Raw genomic sequence first — 17,219 nt, forward strand, 5'->3', positions numbered from 1 at the left:
GCCCAGTTAATGGCTTCATTGATTCATTGTCAGACTGTAAGACCCAGTCTCCTCCAGGCATCCCAGTAGAAGGAAACTGGGAGGGAGCAGAGGCATTGGTTTTGGGGACTAGCTCCCAACCAGCAGCCTCTACACGTAGAATGTTATCGAACATAATATGAGCATCCAAGAGTAAAGGAGACAGGTTGGAAAAGAAGACAAGGAAGGAAGGAGGACATAACAGGCCAATGCCTGTTGAGCGACAGCCTGGTGCACACTGTACCAGAAGCCATTTGACTGACCAGTTGGCAGCAATGTCTAGATAAAACAAGCTAAGCTTAGTCCCATTTTCAGTTCCAAGTACTGAAAGGAGGTGGAACTACTGAATCCAGATGGGAGAGAGTCACGCAGTTGCCTGTTTTATCTGGACAGGGATTTACTCAAGTTGCAGCCACAGTGGGGATAAGCACCAGTGCTCCTGATCTTGACAAAGCTTTGGTGAGCACCAGCTTGTCTCTCCGGGGCCAGTTCTCCCCAGAAGCTTTTCCTGCTTGCACAGGATAGAGCAGCTGGACCACTTTTCACTGCTGGCTTTGAGTGGTGCTAGCTCTGAGTGTAGATCAGGCCATAGGCTGTGGCTCTGCACTCTGCCTTTTTTAGGTATCCAGCATACCACAAAGACCTCGCTGGGTGAATGAGTTTGAATAAATGTTCCTGTGCGCACTTCAGAGAGAATGCACTACTGCAACACCAGACTGTTGCTTCCCAACTCTTSTCTTGATACGTAAAATGTGAACATGTGTCTTTATTTTTGTTTGCATTCCTGAGTCACTTGGAGGGCCCACGCTTCAAGCAGGATCTCCACTTTTCTAGGTGTTTTATAAAGCCACAACAGAGTCAAAGTCTGCTCTAAAGAGACTGCAGTCTGAGACAAGAGGCAGCATTCAGATGGAACTAGCTGGAGGATAGTGAAAAGATAATGACACCGAACTGGCCACGGTAGAAGCGTAGGTCCCAGCACACACAGAATAGCTTATAGGACATGGAAATATTGCATGTATGTCTTTGACATTGCAAAAGACACACATTGTTCTGTTGTATTATTGAGAAATCGTACATGATCATTCAGGATGATCTAGAATGGGAACACCTGGAGGGACAGAGTTAAGGGTAATTATGCAGCCCAGCCCTGGCATTTCTTAACTTTGGAGAGCACCGCTGTGTAATTTCATCAAGGATTTATATACAGCTAATTGGCAAATAGTTTGATATGCAAATAAAAGCATCATAAATATCAGAGAAAGATTTAAAGCTATTCCACTGTCATGCTATAATCCTTTTCTGGTCAGTTTAATCTACTAGATTACTCCTTTCGTCATCTTGTGTTTTGAAGCCGTGATATCTCTTTCAAAGAACATCTGTCAGACATATATAGTTAGCTAATTTCTCTACACAGAATGAAAAAACAAGGGTGGAGAACCCACAGCCCTGAGGATCAGATATGGTGCATGGCCAAATGATTATTTTGGGGTGACATGGCGGTGCGTAATTTGTGGCCTGCGTTAGGTCTGTAAAGAYCTACTTGACTCTCAGCGAGAAACAGGTTTCCTACCAGTGATAAAAGCTGATGCTGAACATGGAAGTGAAGTTTACTTAATGCGGGTGATAGAGCCTTTGTAGTAGGCACTGGTGAGAAATCACTTCCAGATCCCAAGCTTTCTAGATCAAGGATGTATATGGCATTGATGGTGAAGGCCATTTTTAATTCAGAAGATAAAGCAGTAGCCAGGGAAAAGTATGGATACAGTCCATATTTTTATGTTCAAGGACAATTTGAAAGCATAGACTTGTTTGCTGGTAACTTCAGAGAGTGTGGCTAGCTTGAGCAGGATGGCTGAATGGTTCTCATCTAAATATTTTACTCTTAAGAATAAAGTTTATTGTGCGTTTTTATGTTGCAATCTTGGATGAATATCTTTTACTATCACTGTAATTATTGTATCAGATATATTTCATGCATTATGAAAGAAACACATGCATGTATATTTAATGTGAGGGGAATATGAGCAGGTGTGCTTTCAGTATGCACAGCAGTTTTCTTCAAATTCATCTGGAGAAGGGTTTAGTGTGCACTTCTGGGATAAAATCCAGACCTGTCATTAGTGCACCTCTGACTCTATCAGAGAGAATGGAAGCAGAGCACTTTACATGTGGATGTAAGGCTGGATTTTACAAGGGGTTCCCAAATCCCAGAGAATGTCAGTAGAGTTGGAGCATGTCTCTCCCTCAGGGAGCTTTGAAAATCCTGCTGAAGCAGGGTCCTGTTTGTCAAATCCAGCTGTGATGCCTCAGTTCTCTTGGGATGAAGAATCTCCAGGCTCACTTGGCAGTCACCAGGCCACTTCTTGGGAATGATTGCTAAGAGACCCTTACTCTGTGGATCCATTTTACCCCTCTGTCTTCTAGAGGGACCGTTCCCAGAGCAGAGGTATGTGTCCTGGCCTAGGTCCTTGTTTTCTGCCTCCATACTGGGGAGCTGCACTGGCTCCTTTCAGGTTTTTGGTAGTGCTGTATACACAAAATGAAAATTGCATCTCAGTGACCCAGGGCACCCATGTGACTGATGAGGAGCAGCTCATGGAGGGAGCCAGAACTGATGGGTGTTTTTTGGCATGCTGGAGGAAGTTAGCTTATTCTCTTCTGTTGTAGATGGTCCTGTGATCCTGGCTTCTTCACAAACGACTGTGGTGCTCCCTAATCCCACCTTCTTGATAGGGTTTCTGTGAGAGGGTTATCTCCCATGATAGCGTCAGACTGACACTTGAATCTTATTCATCTGATGGCTAGAGTGGGGAAAGGCCCCAGCCAACCAAAGACGAACAGGAAGAAAAAAAAACAGTTTAGAAGGAAGACATTCCCTCTCAATGTGGAAAACATTGACCTTCTATTCACTGTGGAGAAGAGGGAGGTCTTCTCAGCAGTGAGGCCAGACCACACAGCTTTGCTTTGGCAGTAGCAGAGATTTCCAGGCATCAGGAGATAAGGACTGGGAAGTAACTGTCCCTTCAGAGAAAATGGTTGATGAGATTGCTGTGATTAGAAGGGATGGCAGGGGAGACTCCTGGTGCTGAGGTATTTCTACAGGGCATGAGAATGAGAGCCTCAGGTGCATGGGAAGTGGGGTGGCTCCTAGCCACAGAAGGCAGGCCAGGATCTGACATCCTTCCCAGAGCGTGGAAATGTCCTAGAATCAGGAGGGAGTCCCCTAAAAATGCTTGTGTACACACACACTTTAGCTGCCTCCAGTCAGTCTCCTGCATTATTCCAGCAGGTACCTTTGTGCTTGTGTTTCTTTCCCATCATACTCCCGTGCTGAGAAGTGACTTCTCATGGACATGTGCAAAGCTTCCTTACTGCCTCCATGTCCTTCCTTCAGATCGTCCTTCATCTTGGTACCTGTGAGGAACCTGCTGTACCGAGCTCAGAGCCTCTCCAGGTGCTCTGCTTGTTTCTTCACCCATTGCCATCTGTTTTTATGCATCGTTTGCCTCCTCTCATTTCTGTGGGAGTGGAAGGCTTTCTTGGGCAGGACTGTTTTGTACACTACCTAGCACTGTAGAGCGGGCAACTAGGATTTCTGGGCAGTGCAACAACATGGGTCGTGACAGCACTTGGTGCGTTCASTAGTGGTCTTGTCCAGATGACCCTCTGCTTGGCTCAGATGTGTCCAAAAGCCCAGTTAAACTGATGGGGCTCTCATTGCTTCTGACCTGAGCTCTCCTTTTCTTTTTTCTTTCAGAAAAAAGAGGAGAAAAGATTCCTTCTTCCTTTCTGGATTTCTTTTTAGGAGGGGGATTTCTTCTCTTTTCCATCCTCCTCCCTAGCATCTTTTTTCCCCTGTTCTCCTGCAGAGCTGAACCCCACAAAAGCATTAACTCTTCTGGGCTAGAAGCAGCTGAGGGCTTTGAACTGGTCTCTGAGAGTCCCTGGCTCCCACTCTGATGCTCAGGACTCTTCGGGGCCCAGCATAGTTATTGCTAACTCTAGTCACGCCACCATAAATTTGAGACACAGCTGGCGGTGGCAGCATTTCAGGATGTGTGGCACTGACACTCGCTGCCATTTTCTGGCAGAGTAAATCCCGCGAGGGAGACTGGTGTTTTTTAACAGCTGAAATGAGGAGAGAAAAGAGAGGAAAGACTTTCCAAACTCTAATTACCCTTGCCCCTAGGAATCAAGAGGCCTCTCTGTCCGTGCCCTCCCAACGAGGCTTTCATTTCCCTGGATGGCAGGCGTCCAGCATCCACAAGCCCATCAGGGTTGCTCTTTGCCTGTGTCACTACCTGCGTTATTTCTCGCTTAGGAGAAATGAAGAAGCAGCTCTATTTTTTTTYCTCTCCTTTTTAGTGCCGTTTCTGTTCCCAGAAAAGTCAGTGGGAGTGGGAGGAGGCCGGCAAGTTGATAGCTGGTGTGATCGCTCAAAGGAAACTCCTTTTTTTTCCGGAAGGCATGACCTGTTGCTTGTAATTAGGCAATGCTAGCTCTGGTGATAGCTCCCAAAGGTCTGAAAAACAAGCATCCTTGCCTCTCCCCACCTCAAATCACAAAACTGCCTTGAAAAGAAAGGGAAAGGATGCTTATAATAAGCTRGCAGCTGCGGATCTGGTAAAATCCTGTGTAGCATGAGATTTGCAGTTAAGTCAAGAGACTGGCAACACTAGACTGAGAACTTTTGTTTTGGTTTATGGTTTCTTTGGCTTGCTTAATAGAAGAAAACCTGCAAAAACACCAGTGGCGAGCTCACATGTGCTATCTGTTCTCATACTTCAAGCTGCTTCAGCGTGAATTATTCATGTTCGGTAAGTGATCCGCAAACAGCTCCTGTGATCTCCCTGCGATCTCTCTCTCTCTCTGTGTGTGTGTGTGTGTGTGTGTGTGTGTGTGTGTATGCAGGACTCACCTCTGCTTAGGTCAGGACGTTTTCTTATTTCCTTTCCTGCAGCAGGGAGTCTGTGGGAATCTCTAGATTGTTCACCGACTGTTTGTGATTAACCAGGCTATTATTTATTATTTATGTGGCATGTCCGAGGCACCCAGTATTATCACAGTTTCTCGTCTGGATAAGAGAGAAGACTGTGTGCAAACATCTGTAGCGGTTGCTTGACAAATCCTATTGCATAAATAATATTAAAAAGAGCTGTTCAGCAGGGCTGCAGAARCACTTGTAGGGCAAATGCCCTTATAAGTAAAGGGAGTTTAGCCAGCAGTGCTTCTCACCCGGAGTAGGCAGAAGGGGACAAGAAACTACGTGGTATGATACTGTCCCGAGAGCTGCTTGCTAAACTTCACTGGAGTCTGACGCTGTTGTACGGTAAGAGGAATTGCAGCAATGGTTCATGAACTCCTCGACGCGGTTCACCTACTTGCGCGTGTGTCTCGGTAGAGGTTTGCTGGGCTGTTTGAGGTGTTTGCTTGTTTTTCAGTGTTTCTGATCTGTTGTATCTCTGATCTGTGTTTGATTAACCGCTTGGATACTGCCGGAGGGATTGCCCCAGTTTATGCTGTGCAAAGAGCAGGGTCTGCCTCCTCACACGCTCATAATCGTTCTTCCTGTGAGATGTTCAGGAGACCCACGTGACAGTACGGGTCATTACCATTAAGACTTTATAACATGTTCTGTTTTGTCATGCAAAGAGATCTGCAAAGCTATTGAGAAAGGCACTTTCTGGTCAGGCAATGAGCATGTGTCCTACTTGCTTTGCAATCTATTTCCTTCCTAGCAAAACAGAAGTGCAGAGGTGATCCCTGGTGTGGCACCAGTGAGGTATGGTTCTGTTACTGTCCCTCAGAGCTCCTGCTCACGGGAGTCTCCGTGCAGCCAGAGGGGGAAGAGCTCTGTTGGGGTGTAGCTGCTGCCCTGGGCTTGGAGACAGAGCTCTGAGAGACACCGGTGGCAGACCCAGTGCAGGGGCTGAAGGTCTTGGTGGTCACAGCCATACGCCTGTCTCTTCCAGCACACCCAGCGCAACGAGACATCTGCTCTGTGTGTGGATGTGCCGCTCCAGTATCTCAGGTTGCGTCCCAGTGTGCTGAGATGCCAGTGCATGTTTTGGGTTAAGAACCGTGATTCTTCAGGAGCTCATTCGCAAAGGGAGCTGAAAATGGTGTTGTGAGGGAGGCCGTGCTCAGCAGAAGGCAGGGATGACCTGATGGGCAAGAGTCAACTCCAGCACCCAATTTTTGCGTTTGTCACCCCATTTTGAGAAGCCCTATCCCAGCTTAGGGGATAGTGTACACAGTCTGAGCTGAATCTCCGTGTTGAGTGAAGAAAACTCAATTTAGGGTACCTGATTTTATGCTGGACCCCTGAGGAGGACTTGTGCCTTGCCTAGGATATCCCTCACCAGCAACATAATTGGAATGCAGTAGTAAGTTTGTTAAAATGTCCTGCCTCTCTGCATTATGGAAAGAAGATTTTCTATTAAACCTTAGGGAAATTACCTTCCTTGTTAACTAGCGTAAAAATAATGAACCACAGCAGGGTTACTCGAGAGATTTGGACCATCAGTTTGTAAGACTGCATTGTTTCTTTAAATTAGAGAAATAATTTAAGCAAACAAACGTACAAAGAATTTCTGGAAATTAGAGTACAGTACGAAGGGGATGATTTGCTCATCTTCTGTTTAATAGGAGCAGTGCTGTGAACAATTGCACTGTCGACCTCAGAAATCTATCCATGGTAACTAGTCACAGGAGAGAAAAACAGAGAGCGTGCCACCAAGTTGGTATTAAAGTTATATTTTCCATTTTTCCGTGGTTGTGGGCTGGTCAGGGACTTTCCATGAGCAATCAGCAAGGCAGAAATCCCCTTCTGCTTTAAGACAGCCACCACTGCTGAGCAGGGAGAGGTCTCATCCAGGTTCTGGCTTCGGTGGGTTTTGTGCCAGTGGGATGCAAACCAGGCTGGAAGGGGGGCTGGCGGCAGGCTTTGGCCTGGAAAACCCTGGTGGAAATGATGCCCGTTTGGGGTTTCGCTCCTGGTGGGTCTGTGCTGTCGGGCAGGGGCGTGGGAGCGGGGACCGCTGCGCCCCGCCGTGGGCTTGGGCAGCGCCATCGTCTCCAAGGGCCGTTCAGCGCCTTGGGGCCCTCGCTGCCTAACGCGCCGCGCCGGACCGGGGCTGCGAGTCGCGGCGTCCGCSTGAGCCCAGATGCGCTCACGCGCAGCCCTGCGCCGCGGTAAGTCTCCTGCGCTGTGTTGCCCTTTCCTGGCTCTTGCCTTCACCCCTCCCAGCCCCGGCAGCCTGGGTGCTGGGTTGCCCACTGCTGCGTCCTGGTGACTCACCACCCCGCCCTGCGTCCCCTGGTCCCTTCCACGCCACCGAGCACATCCCACCCGCCGCCTTCCCAGGGGACCGCCCAGCGCCCCACACCCTTCCCCGGCACCTCACCCCCCTCCTCCTCCCCGAGATTGGCAGTGTCGCCGCCTTCCTCCCTCCACCCTTCTGCAAAAAGGCGCAGGCGGCACTTGCTGTCCAGTAGAGGAGGCGATGAAAAGGGCTTTGTGTTTCCTACTTCCCCTGGGGAAATCCGCCCCGGCCCTGGCCGTCCCCACCTTCGCTTTGGTGTGGCAGGCTGGGGCTTGACGGCGAGGGCGCGGGCAGCGATGCCAGGAGCTCTGGCAGCGGGCGTGCTCTCCGCTGGGGCCGTGGGTGCCCTCGGCACCTGTCCCGGCTTGCCGTGGGACCTCGCCGCGGGGCAGGGCGTACGGCAGCGCAGGGGGCGGTGGGGAAACCTCCCCTCTGGTTTCGTCACCTCTGACAGGCTCCAGATGGCACGAGCGGGCGAGCTGGTTTCTTYGTGTCCGGGCGCAGGAGGGAGCGGTGGGGTGCTGAGCCCTTTGGCTCAATGTCTGTTGATGGGTACCTCCAGAGCTGCGTGTTATTTCTTAGATGAGGTGTGGTGTCCATCCAAAGCCCATGTAGCCCCATTGCTTGATCCCTGCTGTTTAGAACAAGTCCTCTAAGAGCCTAGAGGAAGGACAGAAAGACACTGCCAGGCTGGAATTCATCCAGAAATAAATAAATAGAAATACTGGGCCTTTGGGCTCATTCGGCTGTTCCTCAAAAGACATTTTTGGATGGAATCACTGTGCTTTTGTTCTTCTGTTAGGGCAGTGAGGAGAGAGCATTGTTTTCCTCCCCTYATCCGTTCCCCTTATAGGGAAAGAAGGAGGAGGACTTGGCCACCCGGAGCCAGGCATCTCAGGGGACCTCCAAAAACAAAGAGCCATACATACAGAAGTGCCTYCATCCTGTCCCCATCACTCTTCCCTCCATTTAATCTGTTTGGAGTGGTAGTGCCTGCTCAGGGCTGATTTGCTCTGTGTCACTGCCAGCCTGCTGGGAATGCACCGAGGTGTTTCTAGACTTCCTTGCTGGAAACTCAGTGAGCTTATCTTATCACCACGTTTATTGGTGCCGGTAGTCTTGGCAAGACAGCCATGGAGTTTCAGATCTGTGTGTTTGCTCAGGGCCTGTGTTCACAGTGTGTGTATTCATGTGTGATGGCATGTGTAATGCAGCGCTCCTGACAAACGTAATTTGGATGGTCCTGGACGTGGACTGRAGCTCTGTGAGCAYGTCCACCATGTAGTTTCTCTCCCATGTGCCACTGGCATCCATCCGTGATCTAGAGAGGACACCTCTAGGCTGAGTAGCAGYAACCATTGCCAAGGTCTTGTGCTCRCRCTCCATACAGGAATACAAGGCAGGCATGTGCAGCTGCCATGTGATTGTGTTATTACTGGTTGTATAGATTTTTTATAAAAGACCAGGCTAATACAGCTCTGTCTTGTTTTGTCTAGGCTCAGAGGCTGATCCTTCTGAAAGCCCCTGAAAGACCCAACTCTATGGGAACTGAGACTGCTTGACTGCTTTCAACACCCCTCAGGATCTGGTCCTAGGTAATTATTCTACCTTTGTACAGACTATGGGTGAGATTTGATGTTCTGCATTATGCAGAAAATCTATATTGGTATCCCTAAYTGTCTAGTCTACAAACCTATTAACCTGCTCTGTTTAGTTGCTGTAACTGTGTGTAGCTCTATGACAAATGAATGCCTCAGCCAGCAGTGAATTCAGTTCCTTTGGATGTTTTKACTGGAGTGCACTGGAATTTCATTTTTCCAGAGCTCAAAGATGGCTGCGGTGCCACATGAGAACTGATAGACTCCATTGGCTGGACAAAAGCACCTGGTTTTGTGCAAATCCTCTTGGATTTGTTCACCTACCACAGTATATCCTYCTGCTGACTAATTTGCCTGGAAGTCGATGGAGTGGAGGCTGTTGCTGGAAGCCAGGTGCAGTAGACAAATAGCAACTTTCCTGGCTAAATGACTTCTCTTCTGATTTTTTTTCCTGAATGTTGTCACTCTGTAGATCAGTGGCTTGACACTACAATAATAACCCATGTTCCAAAGAAGTCATGACCACACTAACTCTTCCCAAAATAAAACAATATCTCCTTTACTTCCAGAGAAGGAATTTTTTGATCACCATTCTGGCAGTGGTTAACAGCTGTTCTGTTTGGGAAACTTTCCTGACCCTAACTTGGAGAAAGCTGTTAAAACCACTAAAAAATAAATAAATAAATAAATAAAATCACTCCTATCAAAATCAATCAAAGGCTCAAAATCAGTCAAAGGCTCAAAATCACGAATGCTTATGGGAGAGGACCCTTTTCAGACCAGAGTTTTAAGAATTGCTCAAAACCTGTGAGTACATGAGCCTACTTTTCCAAATAAATGTAGCAGCTATTTTCAGGAGAAAAAACAGATGGTGAAAATCTGACCTTTATTTACCTGTCCACATAGCAGCTGCCTTCTCTCTTCCAAACCTGGCCTCACTGTTATCCATTTGACCATCTTCCTGATTTCTGAATATTTCCTCCAAGCTAGATAGAGGGAAACCAAAGAGTTTATTTCGAAATCAATTTGYGCCCTGCTCTGCATCCTCATTGAGCTCCATTGGTGTCAGCACAGAGCCTTGCACTGGAGGCCTGAGCAGGGTTTGGTCCAAGATTCGTTCTTGCAGCCCAAYAATGCCAGCTGAAATTCAAGGCCTGAGCTTGAAAAGCATGGACCCCTGGTCCATGGATGGAGCTTCTGGGTGAGTTTTAGGGAATGGAGTAAGAATGAAGCCAGCGCAGTGGTATGTACGGATGTTACTCTGAAACACTAAGAATCAATGATTTTCTTGTCAGGTTGGGTTTCTGAGCAAGAGYATATTCCTTATTAAGTTCCGTATGCTGGTGAAAGTATCAGCCGGTAGAAGATTTTAACTTTTAAACCGATCTATAAGATGTTTTCAAAAAAAGGTGATTAATAAAAAGCAGCTTCCCACTGATTTCGGCAGCAGTTAAACCTCAACTCTCACGATCAGCTTTTATTTCGGGAGAAAGGAAGGACAGTTTTACAGTGGCGTGATAGCAGATAGCCTTTTATTGGCCTATTCTCACGTGGTTGTAGCTCTGCACAGTGACATTTTGGGGTCCCAGGCCTGAGGACTTTGACTGGACTGTTTCCTGTTTCGACAATCTCCATTTCAAATGCTCTATGCACAGCATTGTACAGAGAATAGAAAAAAAGAACAACCCATATCGTTCTCTCTTAAAAATTGTGGGGGATAGTGGGGTGCTAAGCTCAAGTTTCCTGTAGGGAGGGAGATGACATGAAGGTTGAAAGAGACTCAGAATGAAAGAAAGGAAAATGAAGAATGAGAGAGGAGAAAGGAGAAAGGAGAAACCATCAAGGCGGTGGCTTGATATTTTTTCACATCCACTTTGGATTTGTGGGGACGGGGCATTTTTTCAGTGCCTGTGCTCACATGCTCTGTGTTTCAACTGCTGCTGTCAAAGCTTTGAGAGTAACTAAAACAAAAATGTCACGGGTCAAATGGATGTTTTCCAAACACCTGGTTTATTATGAGTGCAATGTAAATCCAAACATCCACCGGTCCTTCATCTGCGTCCCCGCAGCGCCGGTGGACTGCAGGTCCCGCCAGCAGCCCCGCAGGTCTGCGCTTTGGCAGTGGAGGCTGCTCTGAGGCTTGACCGATGTGCGTCTTGGCTGTTGACTTAACTGCCTCGGCATCCGGAAAGTTTCTGCAAGCAGCGTTCTCTCCCCACCTCACTTTTGTGCRGACTTGACAGTATCAAACTCAAGATCAGGGTTTGGTCCAGATCAAGAATACACCACCTCTTCTCACCGGTGGCTATACATGGAGCATAGGTCCAGCAGCCCTGGCCAGTGGGCCCAGCGCCATGCCATGTCTTTTGAATCCAGGTACCTATAGGTCTTGGGTGCTGCGTTCATTCTCTGAATACAGCCCTTCCCCTGGCAATTACACATATGCCAAGCTGAGCCTGTCCTGATTTATTTGTAAAAGCAAAAATGTGGCATTATCAGAGCGCTTGCATTTTCTATAGCCTCCCCGGGGTGCGGGCTGCCCACTGATTCATATACCTCCTGGGCTTTTAATGAGGCAGGCATAGGGAGAGGCAAAAATCCATTCAGAAATGCTCGATGAGTCAAAACTGAGTAGAAAATGTTGTTCCAGCTTCTCTGTCCTCGTGTCGGTGACTACACATGCACACCAACCCACACGCACTCGCGGAGCGCATCAAGGCAGCTGCGTCTCCAGCATCACTTCTCACAGTTCCTCACAAAGTCTCTCCAAGATTTCAACATAGCCGATTATTCTTCAATTTGTTGTAACCTGAAAATAAAGACAGATAAAGGCAAAATGTTCTGGGAACAATGCCAAGCCAAAGGCAGTAAATTATTAAGAGATCCGTATCTGGATAAAGGATTTATGCCCCTTAACAACTTTTAAGAAAAAATATAGAGCTTGCAGCATCAGATTGGGATTGTCTTAAAAATAAAGCTTCCTTTTAAATTTTGTATTGCTTTTATTATTGTTATTTTAATAATAATAATATTTCCCCGGTGAAGCCACATAGGAGAATATTATTTGTGTAGGAACTGGAAATTAACATGAAATGATCAGCGTATTTTTTAAAGGCACTTTACAAGTCACTCTGTATTGGAAAAGGTACAACTATCCGTCAGAGCAAGGCTTGGGGATAAAATAATTAGAAATCACACAACCATAGCAAAGGAAGATTAGTGCTAAAATTAGAAGCCATAAAGTTGTTTTTAGATTACACTGGAATCTGGGCAGACTGTTTTATTGTACAGTGTTACTTAAGAAAACGCATTACAAGAGGTGTGAATTGTCTGCATTTGGTTGTGCTGCAAGTGCTGTATCTAATATTTGGTGGGATGAGCCGTGTAATAATTTTTCAGGGAAATCCTTAGGGAATAGAAGAGACTCTACGTGTGAGCTTGGAAAGTGACAGCTGCTAGAGAAGCTGGGTTCAGTGCTGAGCTCTTACTCACGTTCCCATGGAAGTGGATGGCCTATAAGGTTGGTCTGCTCCTTGTTTTGTTTCATTACTGCAGTGCCCGCACTGCATCCAGTCTAGAGAGAAGCCTGTGTTGGGGTGGCTGCCTTTGATTTACACCTGTGCCAATTAGGCTGATTGTCCATTCATATAGGCAGGTGGGAAGAAACTTTCCAAGGTCACCTGCTGTTCTGTCTCATGTTGGAGGAGCTCTTAATTTAGGGAGGAAATAAATCTCTTGAAATGAAAGGAGAGACACTATGAGTTTGTCTCTGAGTGCTGCAAAGCACACAAAAAGGCAAAGGCCTCTGGGGCTGTAATGCAGAAAGCATCTCAGATCTTTTCAGAGTATCAGTGCTTCTCGTGCTGGTACATAATGTGTAATCCTTGCTATTTATATTCTGAGGAGTGGTCTGGTTATATTCTACATTGCTACTACTGGATGCAAAGGAGAGGCAGGCAGGGGTGCTGRGACCTGTGGCTGAGCTCCCTCAAAAGTGTTGCCACATGGCATAGCGCAAAAATCATTGCCTGCCAGCCCCTGGGTTAAAGCACAATGTTACTCTCGTTGCATGAAATTCAGATCTCTACCAACCACTTCCAGAGACCAGCTGTCCCTGCTCACGGCTATCGACACCTTTGGGTGTTAGCTTCACAACTGCATGTGTGTGCTAGGCTGCTGGAGCTTGCACTGGCTGTTGGGCCAGTGGGGCCTGTAGCCAGGTCTCATCAATAAGAACCTGTCTTTGGAGCAGAGTRAACATGCTACTGATCTCATAATTCAGTGAACAGTCGCATCACTCATTGATTTTGGCAGAACTGCTCCCTTGTGTACAGGTAAGCATGTATTTAAGCATTTTTGCTACGTCAGGACTTCGAACACTAGAAGGTGGACATGCAAAGATGGAATACAGTGGAGGGCTATTTTGGAAAGGATACTAGTTATTTTCTTCACTGATGGCTGGTTCCTCTTAGAGATCAGTCTTTCCAGATTTCCTTGGCTTCTGCTGCTGAAGCAGCGAGTGTTGTGTTACGGGGATGGGGACATAGCTGAGATGTCTTGGTTCATGTGTCAGGGAGAGGCCATGACTGAGGAGTTGATTCTTTTGATGGGCAGGTGCTGGGAGCTCTTCCTCATGGCAGCAGGTTGACAGRTGCAAGGATCTATCTCAGCAAACAGATTAGTAGGTCCTGGTGAGAAAGAAGGAGCCAAAAGCGTGTGCCACATTCGATGTGTGAGAGCTCATGGCATTACTGGTGTGAGATGAATATGCTGCAGAATGAGAGACAGCACAGAGGGGATGAGGGGAAGGAAGTGCGACATGGGACAGTTTCTGTGTATGTGAAGAGAGGCTGTACAGACTAAGCTTCAATGTGGAGGAGAAGGAGCTGAGGAGATATGGGGCTGGGTTATAAGAACCTTGTGTGGCGTGGAGGTGGATAGGGAGCAGTTCCTTGTTGTGTCTCACCGCACGAGAGCTACAGAAGAGTCACATGAAGCAACTGGGCAGAGGCCTTAAAAGAAAGTCCTTTTTTATAAAACATGTAATAAAGCTGTGGAACTTGTTGCCACAGGATATTGCGGGTGCCAAAAATATAAATAGTTGCAAAAAGTAGTTAGAAGAATTTGTGGACAAAAGGTCTATCAAGGTCTATTAAGTACAGGGCTGCAGATACAACCACTGGCTCTGGAAGTATGTAGGCTGTGTATTGCTGGCAGTCAGGAGTATATACTTAGCAAGGTAGGCTCTGCTGCCCTGGTTTGTACACCCCGTAACCTCTACTGGAGATGGGATATTGGGCTGCGGGCCCTTTAACCTGACAACGTGCAGCCACTTTGATGTTAAACCTGATTTATGGTGGTGCAGTCTCACTTTTGTGGGCTTCCTGTGCTAAATGTATACCTGTAGTTCAGACATCTGCAAACCAGGCCAGCTGGATATCATGGTGTTTGATATTCCCTGGTATTACAGAGTAGGGAATTGGTGTAGGGAACAGCCCCTCATCTAGCATCAGCTCTAGCTGGGTGTTGGAAATACCTAGGGGACTTGGTGTGATGAATCACTGAATCAGATGTTGAAGACCAAATCCAAATTTGTGGTCCAAATGGGAGGCAATGCCCACCAATGGGATTTGCTTTAGCCTCCAGTTTGGAGGGGTGAGGAATGAGCGGGGAAAAAGTGGGTTAGGAGGGAGGTCTTGGAGCAGAAGCAGTTGCACTTAGCAACACGTTTGTCTGAGAAGCTCCAAAGAACAGAGGAGGTTTTGGAAAGAGGGCATGGCTGCGGGCCTGGGAGTCTCCAAGAGGGTCRTCGGGGGAGTTCGTATGTCAGCAGCGAGCGGGGTTTTGTTTACCTGGCCCTCCTGCCTGTTTGCCCACTGTGGCCATTTATTCTTCGTTTACTCCCAGCCCACAAGCTCATGCACGTTGCTCCCCAGGCCTCAGGTGACACCTTTCTTAGTGGAAACCTGTACTGTGTGGCTGGTTGGGATTGGTAGCTTCTCCTCATGTAGGCATCATGTGGCTGCAAGCTCACAACCCACCCTCTGAGGGGAAGCCTGGAAAAATCGGTGAGCCTTGCCCTGTGAGTCAGCACCCTCCAGTGTGCCCAGCCGAGGCAGGAACACAAGCTTGGAAGGGCTGAGATCCTGCAGTGAAAATGTCCTACCACCGAATTCCCCTTCAGGGTGAGGGACACTCTGAGTGAGCATCCCAGCACAGGTCCAGGAGGATACAGGGCAGCGAGGAARCAGCGTGCTTGATTTCCATGTACAGATATTTCCAGGGTAAGAGAGACTTGATACTAAGAGCCTCTCTAACATAGTTGAAGAGGCATAACAAGAACAAGGGGTTGGAGGATAAAGCTAGGCATATTCAGACATTTTTACCACAGAGGTGGCCAAGTGAAGGGCCTTGTTGCCCACAAAAAGGTGAATTCTTCAGCACTTTGTGCCTTGAAACCAAGAACAGGGCATTTCTGGAAGAAAAACCTGAGCTCTGTGGGATGTACAGTATAAATACAGAAGTGACTGGATGAAGCCCTTCATCTGGTCCCATCCGAGGTATCAGATGAAAGGACGTATAGATTCCCTTCTGGCCGTAAAGCAGCAGCCCCCTGCGACCACACACTGCAGTTTGACAGTACGTGCATTTCCCAGTGCTTGCAGCTGGAGAGTAGAGTTCGAGTAGACTGCCTGCATTCCCCACCACCACCCCCCAAACGCACTCTGCAGCGGTTTTAGCTCAGTGAAAGCAGGACAACTGGATCGACTCTTTGTAGCCTTACAACAGAGCCTTTAAAAAGTCCGGCAGCAGGACTTTACTAATTCAAACTAATGACTCCGAAATACTGAATTATGAGAACAATYGGATGCCATCAAAAGACACAGACAAAAGATGCATGGCAAAATACACTGTATTGTAATATCAAATGGAGCCGAATTTGGTCTGATAGAGCACCTTTCATATTCAGTGCATTTCAAAGTGCTTTGCAAAGTAATGAGCTGAATGCTGACTGTGTAGCCAAATGGAGCAGTCATTATGTGCTGAACAATAGCTCTCTCACAGCCCTACAGAGGAGAACCTGTTTCATTGCGTGAGAGAGGGGATGTTGGCCAGTACGCCGGGGTTATCCTGTACTTTTCTTTTTTAAATACCATTAGATCTCTAGCTTGCATTTGGACGGGCACCAGAGGTGGTCACACAAGACCTGGCTATAATTCCTCTGTCGTCCTGGTGCCTCCATGTCCGTAGCTGAATATCTTCCTGCTGAGTGTCTGTCCGGCAACGCTCCCAGTACTGTGAGCATGCTGGGCTGGGAATGCCAAAGCTGTGAATTCCTGGGGGTCAAAAGCAGTCTCTGTGAACACATGGGTAAATGGGAGTTGTTTTGGAAAGGACAGAGGGGCCTAAGGCATCCCAGGCCATGAAATGGCGAGATGGGATTATTCTTTCGCTTGTGTAAGTCTGCAGAAGTTGCTARGTTTACCTATGGATCTGCTCCTCTTAGAAGGCTGGAGAGTTCAGTCCAAAGGACTGGGAAGGCYACTCCATGCTCTGTCCTCCAAAACACAAGCAACTGAACCACCTTAGCCTCCCAGAAGAGCAGCAATATCAATACCTGGTCCCAGATCTCCGCTTTGGAAGAGCTCATTTTCCCTGCCCTTTTTGGGGGAAACAGAGGTGGCAAAGCATGTGGAGACTCACATGAGAATCCCATAGTGTAGTCAGGAATAGACGTTCAGCCTGTCCGATCACAATCCGGTCCTTCTAATCATACAGTCTCTGGTGACAGTTTCTTGAAGGCCCACATATGACACTAGGTAGACTTTTAATTTAGTTAAGCCAGAGCAGCACTGGCATGGCTGTGTGAGTGTATCTCTTAGTCCTGGAACTACTTCTGTGATGACTGGGATGTTTCTTGCCCCTTGCAAGGGGAGGAAAAGGTTAATTGTTTTTTTCTTTTCTTTTCTTTTCTTTTGGAAAAGAGGAAATAAATGTTCCTACCCCACCCTAAAGGGACTGCACAAATCTGTCAGTCCCAGTGGGTGGAGGCGGCCAGCTGGGCTTCAGTAAGGAAGTAGCCCTTGGAAGGGAAGGGGCTGGGGGCATGGGTGGGGACGCCTTGGCTGCCTGCCTGCGCAGGGCTGGTGCTGTATGGACCGGGAGATGCTGTACGGGGCTATATTTGGAGCCCAGGCTAAARTATTCTCTCTAGAGCCATGGACACTTATGATGAGTTAATCCCTCCAAGGGGTTGGAATAAGACCCCTGATTA

At 47.6% G+C, this 17,219-nt stretch overlaps 1 protein-coding gene across 5 annotated transcripts in view; it reads left to right on the top strand.

Annotated features, from left to right (window-relative positions):
- The window catches only part of ZBTB7C (zinc finger and BTB domain containing 7C), a 186,778-nt gene that overhangs the window by 75,549 nt on the left and 94,010 nt on the right, over positions 1-17,219 (top strand). For 2 of the 5 annotated variants that reach the window (XM_085322169.1, XM_085322170.1), the window contains one exon: positions 8,843-8,941. The gene's annotated coding sequence lies outside the window, so the exon portion shown is untranslated. Of the gene's footprint in view, positions 1-4,706; positions 4,839-8,842; positions 8,942-12,404; positions 12,465-17,219 lie in introns of those variants that run through there. The other 3 variants (XM_085322171.1, XM_085322173.1, XM_085322172.1) reach the window with 3 other exon arrangements.

The sequence above is a fragment of the Rhea americana genome, unplaced genomic scaffold (assembly GCF_003343005.1).
Source record: "Rhea americana isolate MKP2758 unplaced genomic scaffold, rheAme1 scaffold_75, whole genome shotgun sequence".
Classification (NCBI taxonomy): Eukaryota; Metazoa; Chordata; class Aves; order Rheiformes; family Rheidae; genus Rhea; species Rhea americana.